Genomic DNA, 14028 nt, shown 5'->3' with positions numbered 1-14028 from the left:
GGGGACCAGCTCAGTCACAATGAACTAAAGCATCAGGCAGATTCCTGAAGCCCCTGATTCCAGGCCCTAGTTTCTGGACAGTACTTCTAGACCAACCCTGTGCCAGAAGGCAACCCAATGCCCAGAAGGAAAAGACCCAGTCCTGGCAGAATTCACCACCTGATGACTAAAGAGCTGTTGTCTTTGAATAAACATCAGTGATAGCCAGGCAATAGTCACCATGGGCCTTGAGCAAGATACAGCACTATGCTGACTTCAGATGTGATCCAGCACAGTCCCAGCTATGGTGGCCAGGGAAGTGCTTGCATCACAACTCCCCCAATTCCAGGCAGCCTAGCATGGAAAGAGAGGCTCCTGTTTGGGGTAAATGAGGGAAGAAAATGAGAGATCCTGCTTGGTAATTCAGGGGATTCTTTTAGATCTTACCCAAGCCCTCTTCGAGCCTGCAAGTGTCACAGTGTTACTGGGCTTGGAGTGCTCTCTAGTCCAGATACAGCTGCAATGACCAGAGACTTAAATGACAACGTTCAATTCTCTTTGAATATCTCAAAAGCCTTCTCAAGAAAGATTGGTACAAATAAGCCCAGACTGTGAAGATAAGAATAAATACCTAACTCTTCAATGCCCAGGCATCAACAAACATCCGTAGGCATCAGGACTATCCAGGAAAACATGACCTCACCAAATAAACTAAATAAGGCACCAGTGACCAAACCTGCAGTGATAGAGATGTGTGAACTTTCACACAGGGAATTCAAAATAGTTACTTTAAGGAAGCTCAACAAACTTCAAGATAACAAAAAAGGAATCCAGAATTCTATCAAAAATTTTTAACGAAGAGATTGAAATTTTTTTAAAAAATTAAGAAGAAATTCCGGAGTGGAAAAATTCAACTGACAAACTGAAAAATGCATCAGAGACTCTAAACAGCAGAATTGATTAAGCAGAAGAAAAAATTAGTGAGCTTCAAGACAGAGTATATGAAAATATATAGTCAGAGGAGAAAAAATAGAAATGAATAAAAAAGAATGAAGCATGCCTACAAGATATAGAAAACAGCATCAAAAGGGCAAACCCTAAGAGTTATTGGCTTTAAAGAAGAGGTAGAGAGATTGAGCTAGAAAGCTTATTCAAATAAATAACAGACCTTTCCAAACCTAGAAGAAGATACCAACATTCAAGTATAAGAAGGTCATAGAACACCAGGAAGATTTAACCCAAATAAGAATATCTCAAGATATTTAATAAACCCTCAAAGGTCAAGGATAAAGAAAGGATTCTAAAGGCAACAAAAGAAAAGAAGCAGATAACATATAAAGAGCTCCAATGTGTCTGGCAGACTTCCCAGTGGAAACCTTATAGTCCCGGAGATAGTGGCATGACATATTTAAAGTGCTGAAAGAAATAAAACGTTTATTCTAGAATAGTACATCCAGTGAAAATTCCTTAAAACATGAAGAAGAAATAAAGACTTCCCAGACAAATAAAAGCTGAGTGATTTTGTCAACACCAGACCTATTCTACAAGAAATGCTAAAGGGACTCCTTCAATCTGAAAGAAAGGGTTGTTAATGAGCAATAAAAAATTATCCAAAGTTACAAAACACTGGTAAGAGTAAGTACACAGATAAATACAGAATACTCTAACACTGTAATTGTGATGTGTAAACCACTAATTTACTGAGTAGGAATACTAAAAGACAAACCTCTCAAATACAATAACTACAACAAAGTTTTAAGAGGCAGAGTGTATAAAAAGATAAGAAACAACAAAAAGTTTTAAAAGTCGGGGGAATGGAGTTAAAGTGTAGAACTTTTATTAGTTTTCTCTTTGCTTTTTTGTTTTTGTTGTTTTTCTGTAATCAGAGTTAAGCTGTCATGAGTTTAAAATAATTAGTTATAAGATATCATTTACAAGTCTCATGGTAATCTCAAATTTTAAAAACCTACAACATATACACAAAAAAATAAACAGCAAGAAATTAAAGCATACTACCAGAGAAAAATCAGTTTTAAACAAAGAAACCAGGAAGGAAGGAAAACCAAAATCAACCAGAAAATAAATAAAATGGCAGTAGTACCATATGATCCAGCAATCTCAATACTGGGTTTAAAAAGATAGGAAATTGGTACATCCAAGAGATATCTGCACCCCCACGTGTATTGCAGCACTATTCACAATAGCCAAAATTTGGAATTAACCTAAGTATCCATCAACAGGTGAATGGATAGAGAAAATGTGGTACATATACACCAAGTTTGTCCAACTCATGGCCCATGAGCCATATGTGGCCCAGGATGGTTTTGAATGTAGTTCAACACAAATTCATAAACTTTCTTAAAACATTATGAGGTTTTTTTTTGCGATTTTTTTTTAACTCATCAGCTATCGTTAGTGTTAGTGTATTTTAAGTGTGGCCCAAGACAATTCTTCTCCCAGCGTGGCCCATGGAAGCTAAACTGTTGGACACCCCCAAATGGAATATTATTCAGCCTGTCATTTGCAACAACATGAACAGAACTGGAAGACATTGCATCAGGCACAGAAAGACAAATTTTGCATTTTCTCACTCATATTTGGGAGCTAAAAATTAAAACAATGGAACTTATGGAACTAGAAAGTAGAATGATGCTTACCAGAGGCTGGGAAATGTAGCAGGGAGTAGAAGAAAGAGTGAGGATAGTTAATGGGTATAAAAATATAGTTAGAATGAATAAGATCTAGTATTTAATAGCACAACTGGGTGACTTTTTTTTTTTAAGTTCAGGGGTACATGTGCAGGATGTGCAGGTTTATTACATAGGTAAATGTGTGTCAAGGGGGTTTGTAGTACAGATTATTTCATCAGCCAGGTATTAAGCCTAATATCCATTAGTTGGTTTTCCTGATCCTCTCCCTCCTCCCACCCTCTGAGAGACCCCAGTGTGCATTGCTCCCCTCTATGTGTCCATCTGTTCTAATCGCTTAGCTCCTACTTCTAAGTGAGGACACGTGGTATTTGGTTTTCTGTTCCCACATTAGTTTGCTAAGGATGATGGCCTACAGCTCCATCCATGTTCCTGCAAAGGACATGATCTCATTCCCTTTTATGGCTGCATAATATTCCATGGTGTATATGTACCACATCTTTTTTATCCAGTCTATTGTTGATGGGCATTTAGGTTGATTCCATGTCTTTGCTATTGTGAATAGTGCTGCAGTGAACACACACGTGCATGCGTCTTTATAATAGAATGATTTCTGTTCCATTGGGTATATACCCAGTAATGGGAGTGCTGGATCAAATGGTATTTCTGTCTCTATGTCTTTGAGGGATCGTCACACTATCTTCCACAATGGTTGAACTAATTTACACTCCCACCAACAGTGAAAAGCATTCCTTTTTCTCCACAACCTTGCCAGTATCTATTATTTTTTGACTTTTTAATAATAGCCATTCTGACTGATGTGAGATGATATCTCATTGTGGTTTTGATTTGCCTTTCTCTAATGATGAATGATACACAACTGGGTGACTTTAGTCAACAATAGTTTATTGTATATTTAAAAATAACTAAAATAGTGGAATTGGAATGGCACTAATATAAAGAAATGATGGATGTTTGAGGTGATGGATACTCCAATTACCCTGATGTGACTATTATGCATTGTATGCCTATATCAAAACATCACATGGACTCCCTAAATATATGTACCAATTATATACCCATAATAATTAAAAATCCATTTAAAAAAAAGTCCCGGTGCAGTGACTCATTCCTATAATCCTAGCACTTTGGGAGGCCAGGGTGAGAAGATCACTTGAGACCAGGAGTTCAAGACCAGCCTGAGCAACATAGCAAGACTTTGCCTCTAAAAATAAAAATAAAACAGGAACAGTGGCAAGCACCCATAGCACTAGCTACTTGGGAGGCTGAGGGAGGAGGATCACATGAGTCCAGAAGTTAGAGGCTGCAGTGATCTATGACTGCACCACTGCAATCCAGCCTCAGCAACAGAGTGAGACCCTGTCTCTATGAAAATTTTTTTTAAAAATTTACAGAGGTATCTGCACTTCCATATTTATTGCAGCATTATTCACAATAGCCAAGATATAGCAGCAACCTAAGTGTCCCTCAATGGATAAATGGATACAGAAAAAGTGGTATATATACACAATGAAATATTATTCAGCCATAAAAAATAATGAAATCTTGTTATGTGCAGCAACATGAATGGAAATGGAGGACATTTTGCTAAGTGAAATAAGCCAGATGCAATAAAATAAATATTGCATGTTCTCATTCATATGTGGAAGCTAAAATGTTGATATCATGAAGAAATAAGCCAGATTCAATAAGACAGATATTGCATGTGGAAGCTAAAATGTTGATATCATGAAGATAGACAGTAGAATGATGGTTACCAGAGTCTGAGAAGGGTAGGGGCAAAGAGGATATGAAGAGAGGTTGGTTAATGGGTACAAACATACAGTTATATAGAAGGAATAAGTTCCAGTATTTGATAGCACAGTAGAGTGGCAAAAGTTAATAATTTATTGCATATTTCTAACTAGCTAGAACAGAAGATTTGAAATGTTCCTAACACAAAGAAATGATAAATGTTGGGGGTGATGATTATCCTAATTATCCTGATTTAATCATCATACATTGTATGCTTGTATCAAAATATCATATATACTCCATAGCTATGTACAATTATTATGTATCAATAAATAAATAATAAAATCAAATTGGAAGCAAGTGTATGTTTTGCAAGGGGAAATGGGGAAGGGAGTATGGTGGAGGGACTTCAGATATCTGAAAAGACAGATGGCCAAAAGCAAAAAGTAGTGGAGAGATGGTAATTAGACCAATTTAGTGGACTGGCTGAAGGTTCTTTTATGAATGTTGTTGGCAGTAAAGCTAGAAAGCTCATTAGTGACAGAACACAGAGGAGCTCACATGTAAGACTCAACATGTTTGTTTATTCTCCTGCAATATGCAAACATGTTGCATATTGTATATATACATGTTGTATATACAAACATGAGGGATCCCCACAGACTAGGAAGTAAGGAAGACAAAGTACCAGACTACCATTAGTGTGAGGATGGTGTGCAGTAGATTGTGGGCAGCAAGGCAAGTTCGTCTGAAGCCTTTTCCCAGTTAGACAGAGGTCAGGAGAGAACTAGTCTCTATTAAGTGGAAGTTTCATCAATCAAGTCACATCTAGAGTTGGGACAAGAGACTGAAAAATAAATACTCTGTGAAACACTTAGACCCAGAGCCAGGCTAGAACATCCAAAATCTATTTACTTATCTAAAAAGCAAGTTGAAATGTGTGAGCCAAGGTATAGAGCCAAAACAGGGTAAAAGTAACTGAGAGATCCAGCCAAGATGGACAGGGCAGAAGGAGGCAACAGTAGGAAATTCGTAAGTTAGAGTGCAACTACTGGGTTAATAGGCTGCCACAGGCCCTTGGGGAGAGTCAGAATGCAGATGGGGTTGCAAATATAAGAGATATTTCAAAATAATAATGCGTGAGATTTGATGACTGTTAGAAACCAAAAGCAAGAATAATTGTCAACACAGTGATCAGAAAAATGGTAATGCCATTAACAGAAAGGGGGAGAAAAGTGAGGGTTAGTTCTGAAAGGTGGGGAGAAGATGAAGAATATGCTTTTGGACATGTTACTTTGAGGTGATGCTAGATCCTAGTAGAAATCTCTTCATGGTCATTGAAACGTGAGATTGGAGGTCAGGATGGTAACCAGGCATTAGTTAGTGTAGATATACCACAGGGTGGTATAGAAACACCTGAAGTTTCAAAGAGGCAGAGGGTAAAAAGGGAGAACAATCGAGAGCCAAAACCAGAATCTCACTATTTGGGACAAAAGTAGCAACAGAAAAGAAAAGAAGTGACTGAAGAGGTAAGAAAAAACTTAAAGTAGACTGATGAAAAAGGTAGGAAAAAAATTAAAACAGATGAATGTCACAGAACCTGGAGAGGAATATACAAATGGCAGTGTTCACTAGGTCAGAGTAGAGGCCGTGGGATAATAGCTTCAGGTACTCACCAATGTGTCTTCCAGTCCCCTCTACATCCTCATCCTCTGCCCATTCCCCAGCACTTCCTCACATAAGTAGCTCCCCCTACTTGGTCAAGACATCATTGCCTCCAGGGGTAAGGAGAAAGAAATGATCAACACTCATATTTTGAATTTTTAAGTAGGCTCTTGAAGTTAATAGGTTTTTGAGTATTAAGAGACTGAGCTGTAGAACTGAGGTCTGGGATTTCTTCTTATAAAGAGCCAAGTAATACACACTTGCCATCCTCTCAGAAGTTTCAAGAGCAGAAGGAGAAAGCTTAGTCCTTGACAGGTCTGTATGGAAGGTCCTTTTCCTGCCCACTCCAATAACTGGTCTTTGGGAAGGGTGGTGGATACCAGGCCCACCATAAAACTTTGGGGGATTTCCATAAAGGAATTTGTGTGTGCTTCATATCTTCAACTCTGAAAATGAAGCACAGATGACCTCAAAGAAGTGCTTTGGACACAATGAGATGAAGTAGTGGGGCAGATAGCCTGATGGCAGCTCTGGGTTGTTCATAGCCCCAAAGAGGGATGAGGCTGACCAAACCTTCCCTTCACTCCAGAGAATAAATTATACAAAGGAAACAGCCAGAGGCCCAGATATCTTATAGTCCACGAAGACCACACCAATGTGGACTGTGCAAATAGGAGACCAGATGCAGATCCAGTGTACGTGAGCATGCACAATTACCAGCCACCTCAGTAAATTCCAGAGCAGAATTCTCCGCTTATCCAATGCCACAACGCTATATGTGATGCCCCCAGTCTATGCCCCCTCGCCAAAGGAGATGCCATCCTGGGAGAAGGGAAGAAAGGAAAGTGCTCTGAACTGGACTTCATTTAAACCTAAATAATTGGGAAATTACTGTATTTTCCTGAGTTTACCTCGAGTAACAAGATAAAGCTTTCTGCCATCAGGAGGAAACAGGAGCTAGAAGTAGAAATTAAATTTAGTTATGGGAAAATAAAGTGTTTTCCCATTTTTGCACACATGAATTTGTGTCTGTGAAACTTGTCTCTGCTACACATACAAGCCTAACAACTATTTTGATCCATGAAAAATCACAATATTCTATTTTTGATACAGACAAAAAAGGCACAAAAATGCTAAAAAAAAAAATTAAGGACAAAATTGTGCTTAAGCAATAAGTAACAGTGCTGCAGCATTATATATAAGGTTATGGGTGTTGGTGAAAAATAAATTTTGCATTCTGTTGTATATAATTGGTACATTCTCTCAGTTTTTATTACTGCTCTTCCAGCGATGGCTATAAAGGGTAGCAAATATCATCTGTACAGCTTAAGTATATCAAATGCCATTCAATTTCTATTCTATGAATATATAAACGGAATCTCCCAGAAACAAGTCAATAGAATGTTTTTGAAATTACTTGAACAAAAGATCAATTTTTACCTCAAAATATCATATCGTGGAAGAAGGTGCTTTTAAAAATTTATTCATTATTTTGTCTGAGGGATGTAAGTAAAATGTAGTGTCATTTAGTCTAATGAAAAAAGCTTTATAAAGAAAATCTAACTCCATTTACTACTCTGAATTAATGTCATAGAATACTTATTAAGATCAAAAGAGCAGTGTGCTATCTCAGTGCCAAGCATTGTTGGATTTAATCAATTTCAGATGTCTACAACCCTGGCTTTCCCAGGCACCCCAACCAGATAGCAGAGAGGCAAGGGGGTGAGTATAGCAAAACTAAGTAATGAATGTAGTCTTTGATGCTGAACTTTTACCCAGAAGAATTACAAAATTCATCAGTTTTGCACTGCAAAATTTCTCAGGAATCTCAACTCTCTTCTATTTTAGTGTTAATTCCTTTATCAGACAGGGGACTTACTGGGAGGTTCAGGAAGTCTTTGTTCCGTATGGTTTGCTCAAGAGTTCTAGTCTTAGCATGCCATTATCAGTCTAGATAGATCCCGTCTCAATTTCTGATTAGTCTTTTCAGGTATCCATCACAGAAAACCCATAATGGGTATGTGGATTAGTTCTACTTCTAGGTGCTTCCTATAGTAGACAAAATGTATTAACCCTAAAATACAAAAGGCATTTCCACTGCAGAAACCCAAAATCCATTCTCTGGCGCATACCATGATTCATGATTTATCAAAGCCTAGAAAGCTCATGCCTGCCAGGGGCCTCTCAGAATAAGACCACCATGCTCTCAGCTTCTACTTATCCAATGGCAAGAGTAAGGAGTGGAGGCAGGGAGACTTATGTCCTCTTGAACTCACAGTCCATCATCAGCAAACTCTTATTTTCTCAATCTCTTCTGTCAACATTTCTCTCACCTTCTTGCTTTATTGTAAACTTGGCTCTCCCCAGAGCCCTCTCATGTGGCAGCTGTTTTTCTTTCATATTTCTGAAAATATTGGGCCTGCAGATAACACAGAAGTAGGCACCCTCCTTTTTTCATTCCAAATAATTCTCTTTTCATCCTCTCTAAAACTCTCTAGCTTTGAATTTCATATCACCTGACTAGATGATACCATTGCCTCTTCTTGTTGCAGTCATCCACCAGATTTCAATTACAGCTCACGGTCACCCTCTTCAACATTATCGCTGTCTTAATTCTTCGTTATTTCAAAATCCACATAGATGATCTTTCCAATACTCTAGCCTGTAACTTCCTTTACCTCCCCTTCTCCAGGATCCTGTTTATCACCACCATTGCTCATTCTTATGGTATATCTTAGACCTTCAAATTACCAAAAATTGCAACTCTTCCTTAACCTAAATTTGCACCATCCATCTTCCCACCACCGTCTATTTCCCTTCCCTCCCCTCTGCTCCCCTCCCCTCCCTTCCCCTCCTCCTCCTCTCCCCTCCCCTCCCCTCCCCTTTCCTGACAATCTCACTCTGCATCCAGGCTGGAGTGCAGTGGCACAATCTCGGCTCACTGAAACCTCCACCTTTTAGGCACAAGTGACCCTCCCATCCAGCCTCCCAAGTAGCTCGGACTACAGATGTATGCCACCACACAAGTCAGATCATGTCATTCCTCTGCTCAAAACACTCCAATCACTTCCATCTCATCCAGAGTAAAAGCTGAAATCTTCAGAAAGACCTACAAGGGCATATCAAACAAATATTTGCAGTAAATAAATATTTGTTGAATGAATGAACATGTATGCATAAAGGACCATTCAAAAATTCATCCATAACATCTGGGGATGCCTTCTCTGTGCTATCCTCCCTTCAAGGCTAAGAACTGCAGACTCAAAATGCATCTGACAGGCTCGAAATTGACATCTGATATACCCTCCAGACCATTAGTGGAATATTTTTTTTAATTCGATTTGAACTCTGTGAGGTCAAGATTCAAGTGTTTATTTTTATAGCCCTATCACTTAACATGGTGCCTGGCTCAGAGTAGACATGCATATATTTGCTGTGTACACTGCAAAATGAATTTCATCTCTGTCACATAGTCTATATTTTAAAGCAAACTATCTTAAATGAATTCCTCTCAAATGTGATGGAATATCACCCAGGTATTTTTGTATGATATAGTAACAGAGACAAACAGATAGAAACTTCGTTTTATTTACATAAAATAAAAACATATATGCTTTTATATTTATAGATACTTTCTGTAAAGAAAAATAAGACACTACTAATAGTAGGTACCTTTTGGCAATGGGATAAAATGTTGGCATAGAAGGTGAAAAAGTAGAACTTTCTTTTTCACTTCTATATCTTCTGAAATTTTAAATCCTTGAGTTTATGTTCTTGAGTTGTTAATTTTTTATTCAACAAATATTTATCAAGCATATAATGTGGGCAAGGTGCCTATTGGGTAGACCAAAAGATAACTATCATTCAGCAGAAAATATAATTTCAACAATAAAAATCACTTCGTGTGCATGGATACTGGAATATATGAGAGGAGAGGAAGAAATCCCAGGAGACAAAGAAAAAGATTCTAAATTCAGTTTAGCAGACATTCCAGAAACCAATAGATGTTAGTGAATCTTTATCTGGTGCCACTGATGTGGGATACTAGCTTGAATTTCTTCATTCACCCTTCACAGTGACATGGGATGTCAGGCTAGCATCTAGCCTGTGCTAGACCACATGCTGGATTCTTCTTTTGACCTAATAGAGTAAGGGGCCACCTGCTGCTCCAAGACGGCAGGGGGACTCATGGTTCTCCTGCAACCAAACCTCGCTATTGCATCCCCTTCAGCTCTACTGGGAGTTTTCACCTTCTGCAGATTCTCAGCACACAGGGCATACTATATCAGCTGGATATACACTTTTCTTTGCCCCTAGAATAACACACAGGGAGGAAGGTCAAACTCTCATTCAATGGTGACTTTTCCCATTAAATCCTCACAGCAGGTGTGCAGAGGAGCTCAATATCATCCCTCCCAGCCGCACTTAGTGGTCACTTCTGCTTCTCAGCATGCATGTCCCTGCAATCTGAGCTCCTCTTCTTCTGCTAAAGCCCCTGCCTAGAGTTCTCCTCAATTTGGGAAGAAAGTTGTATTATTTGTATATTTTGAAAATAGCTTAAATTAAGAAAAATTCCTAATTAATCTTTATAGAAATTCTGCAGATGTACTTTCTTTTTGTGTTGGCATGTCCACTGGTCTCACTGAAGCCACTTCACAATAATAATAACAGCTAACATTTAATGAACACTGATTCGAGCTTTGCATGTATTAACTCATTAAATACTCACAACAACTCTCTACAGTAGTACTAATTTTATCTCCATTGTTCAGATGAGGAAATTAAGGCATTGAGAGCTTCAGTCACTTCCCAAAGAGCATAAGTGACTTGCTATAAGGGGCAGAGCCGGGATTTAGATCCCGTCCATCAGACTCTAGACCCTGCCTTCTTAACTACTGTACACTGCTTCTTCTTATCCAAAAATTGAAAAGGGATTTCTCTAAGAATTAAAAAAAAAATGAAGTGGACTTCAGTTCATTGTAGGTTTTCAAAGTAAAATTTTGGCCAGCTAGTTTCTATTGCACATTGGTTAAAACACAATGACGTATATATTACAAAGAAATTTGTGATTAAAAAACAAGTTCCTAAAATCCTGCACAGGGGTGCAGGACCGTTGTCTCGGTGAACTTGCTTTGCAAAATTGACACAGAAAGCAGGGTCTGGTCTGACAGAATCATGGCTCTAGGGCAAAGAAAGAAGGGCAATAGCCCCCGTACCCAGCCCAGAGCAGAGACACCAATCTGGGGCAACAGGGGCTGTACATGAAGCTGAATGATCTATGGAGAAGAAAGGGTGATGAGTGGGATGTAGTTCACCCCCCCCCCCCATGGGGCTTGCTACATCGATTGAGGCAGAGACAAAAAATGTGGAGACAGGGGAGCAAGTCTCATGACCCTCTAGTTGTTGGGTACCTATGCGATTACCCATTCCTGGAGCCCAAGAGCTCAGGAAGTGGGTACTCAGATGGTTCTTGAGGCACCTGAGTGAGAATCAGTGCTTACAATGCAGGTCTTCACAAAAGGGGGACTCACAATCTAAAGAACAGATATGGAGAAAAGCTACGGACATCTCAGGCAGCATGGTTGGTGTGTTGGTCCGATAAAGGAACACTGCAGATCTGATGTCTCAAGCTGAATAGTGCAATTAGAGATGAGGCCAAGGCCTCTAGGTCCAGTGTCCCCATACCCTTGTCAGATAAAACGAGAAAAGAGAAGAATTCAGACCTTTGAGGGGTTCTTGGGTACTGGAACCTACATGACAATATTTCCAGGTCACCTTAGTGGAAGAAATAAACTGATGACATCACAGTGACCCATGGTGCTTATCTGCTTGTGTATGGAGCTCTTTGGACCATTCTGGGTCCGTCACTGTGATTTCTACCTCTGAATGCATTATAGGTATTGACATTTTGGCTGCTTCTGACACAGAATACCATAGCGGGGATATGCCTCTCACAGCTAAGAATTTGATCCATAGCAGCAGGGTATATCCATTCCTGTTGGCAACCTAAGCTACCTAAGCCCCAATGGGTAATTCCACTAAAGCAGTATTGCATAATAAATGGAAAAAAAGGACATTACTTTGTTAATTCAGAACTTGCTACAGACAGAATGTTGCAACCCATTTTGTCATAATCTAACAGTCCAATTTGGCTGGTCAAAAACACCTATGGGGCATGGAAACTGACAAATGGACTCTTGAAGGATGAATACCCAAGACATTTGGGCAAGAAGCCAAAGAAATATCTCAGATACAGTCAAGCAAAACTTATCAGCTCTGGTGGCACCCACTGATAAAAAAGAGGCCCAACAGGTTGTAGACCTTTTGGGTACTAAAGACAGCATGTACCCCACCTAGGTGTTCTTCTGGCCCCTTAGACAAAGTAACCTGCAAAACCACCAACTTTGAATGGGGCCTTTGCAGCACCAAGCCTTGGAAGCTGTCAACAAGATGTGACATAAGCATTACCCTTGGAACACTTAGAGCCTGCTAACCTGATGAAATTAACAGGTATCCTCAACCTTCACACATATTGACTGGAGTCTGTGGCAACAGAAAACTGCCACCAGCTTATGCCAACTTCCTGGAGTTTGGATTCATACATTGCCTGAGGCAGATATATCCCCTTCTGAATGGTAACTCCTTGCTTGCTATTGGCACTGATGGTGACTGAATATCTTATAGGTGGCATGCCACATGGGAAGTTGTGACCTGAACTGGCCATCTCTCTTGGGCCTCACAAACCCAACCAATAAAGTTGGACAGGTTTAGCAGAGGTCAATGATGAAATAAGAATGAGACATTTAAGGTCAGGCCCAGATAGGATGCAAAGGGACTGCTCGGCTCTGTGAACAAATGGCTAGCTTGTTATAAGAGACCAAGTGACCCATAGGGAATGCTTTGGCTCCTTCTACAGATATCTGGAACCCTAGATTCAAGACGTGTATACCTATACAATATGACATAGTTTATTGGTGGCTGTGAGAAAAACAAGCAGATGGGGTCCACTGGGCTGCAGTCACCACCTGGCCAGCGTATGGCCATCTTTTTTTTTTTTTTTTTTTTTTGGAGACGGAGTCTCACTCTGTCACCTAGGCTGGAGTGCAGTGGCATGATCTTGGCTCACTGCAATCTCCGCCTCCCGGGTTCAAGCAATTCTCCTGCCTCAGCCTCCCAAGTAGCTGTGACTACAGGCACACAGTGCCACATCTAGCTAATTTTTTGTATTTTAGTAGAGACAGGGTTTCACCATGTTTCCAGGCTGGTCTCGAACTCCTGAGCTCAGGCAATCTGCCTGCCTAGGCCTCGCAAAGTGCTACGATTACAAATGTGAGCCATCGCACCCAGTCAATTGCCATCTTTTGGCTGAGACTGGATATGAATGTTCCACCCAATGTGCCAAACTTTATGCAGAGGTGATTCCCATCCCTACAGGGTATAAAACCCAAAGCAGGCTGATTTTCAGGATCTCAGCTGCCATGCGAGTGAGGCACACAGAGATAAGACTGCATCTGCCCTGGGCAGTTTACCTGAATCTTGAAGACCGGTTCACTATGAATCCTAGGCTTCTGTTGTCCCTTGCTGCCTATGTGTAAGGAATAAACATCCTTCACATAACTCTTTGTGGGCAAGTGTTCTGTTTCACTGGACTCTGGCAAGTGATAGAAATGGGCACAGCTCAAGGCACAGTGGATGAGATTTTTAGGATTCTCTCCTGGGATTGATACCAGTGCACAGTGAACCTGCTTCACAAGGGGTATCATAGCTGTAGCATTCTACCAAAAAACTAGGAAGCAGTAGCTAGGGTGTGACCTAGAAGTAAACTGAGTCATAGGGATGCAAGGAGAAGAACTAATAGCATCAGTATCTTTGCTGTTTTTTATCAGGAACATTTAATTCCAGGAATTCTCTACAAAGCACTGGCAAAACCCTGAAGACCCACAGTGGAAGGATGCCATTTCTGCACTGGAAGGGTTTGCAG

The 14028-nt window shown here is 39.9% G+C and overlaps 1 long non-coding RNA gene across 1 annotated transcript in view; it reads right to left on the bottom strand.

Annotated features, from left to right (window-relative positions):
- The window catches only part of LOC139361876 (uncharacterized), a 47095-nt gene that overhangs the window by 13748 nt on the left and 19319 nt on the right, over positions 1–14028 (bottom strand). The window lies entirely within an intron of this gene.

Source organism: Macaca nemestrina, chromosome 1 (genome assembly GCF_043159975.1).
Source record: "Macaca nemestrina isolate mMacNem1 chromosome 1, mMacNem.hap1, whole genome shotgun sequence".
In the NCBI taxonomy this organism is placed as follows: domain Eukaryota; kingdom Metazoa; phylum Chordata; class Mammalia; order Primates; family Cercopithecidae; genus Macaca; species Macaca nemestrina.
This window is presented reverse-complemented; position numbering and strand designations above follow the sequence as displayed.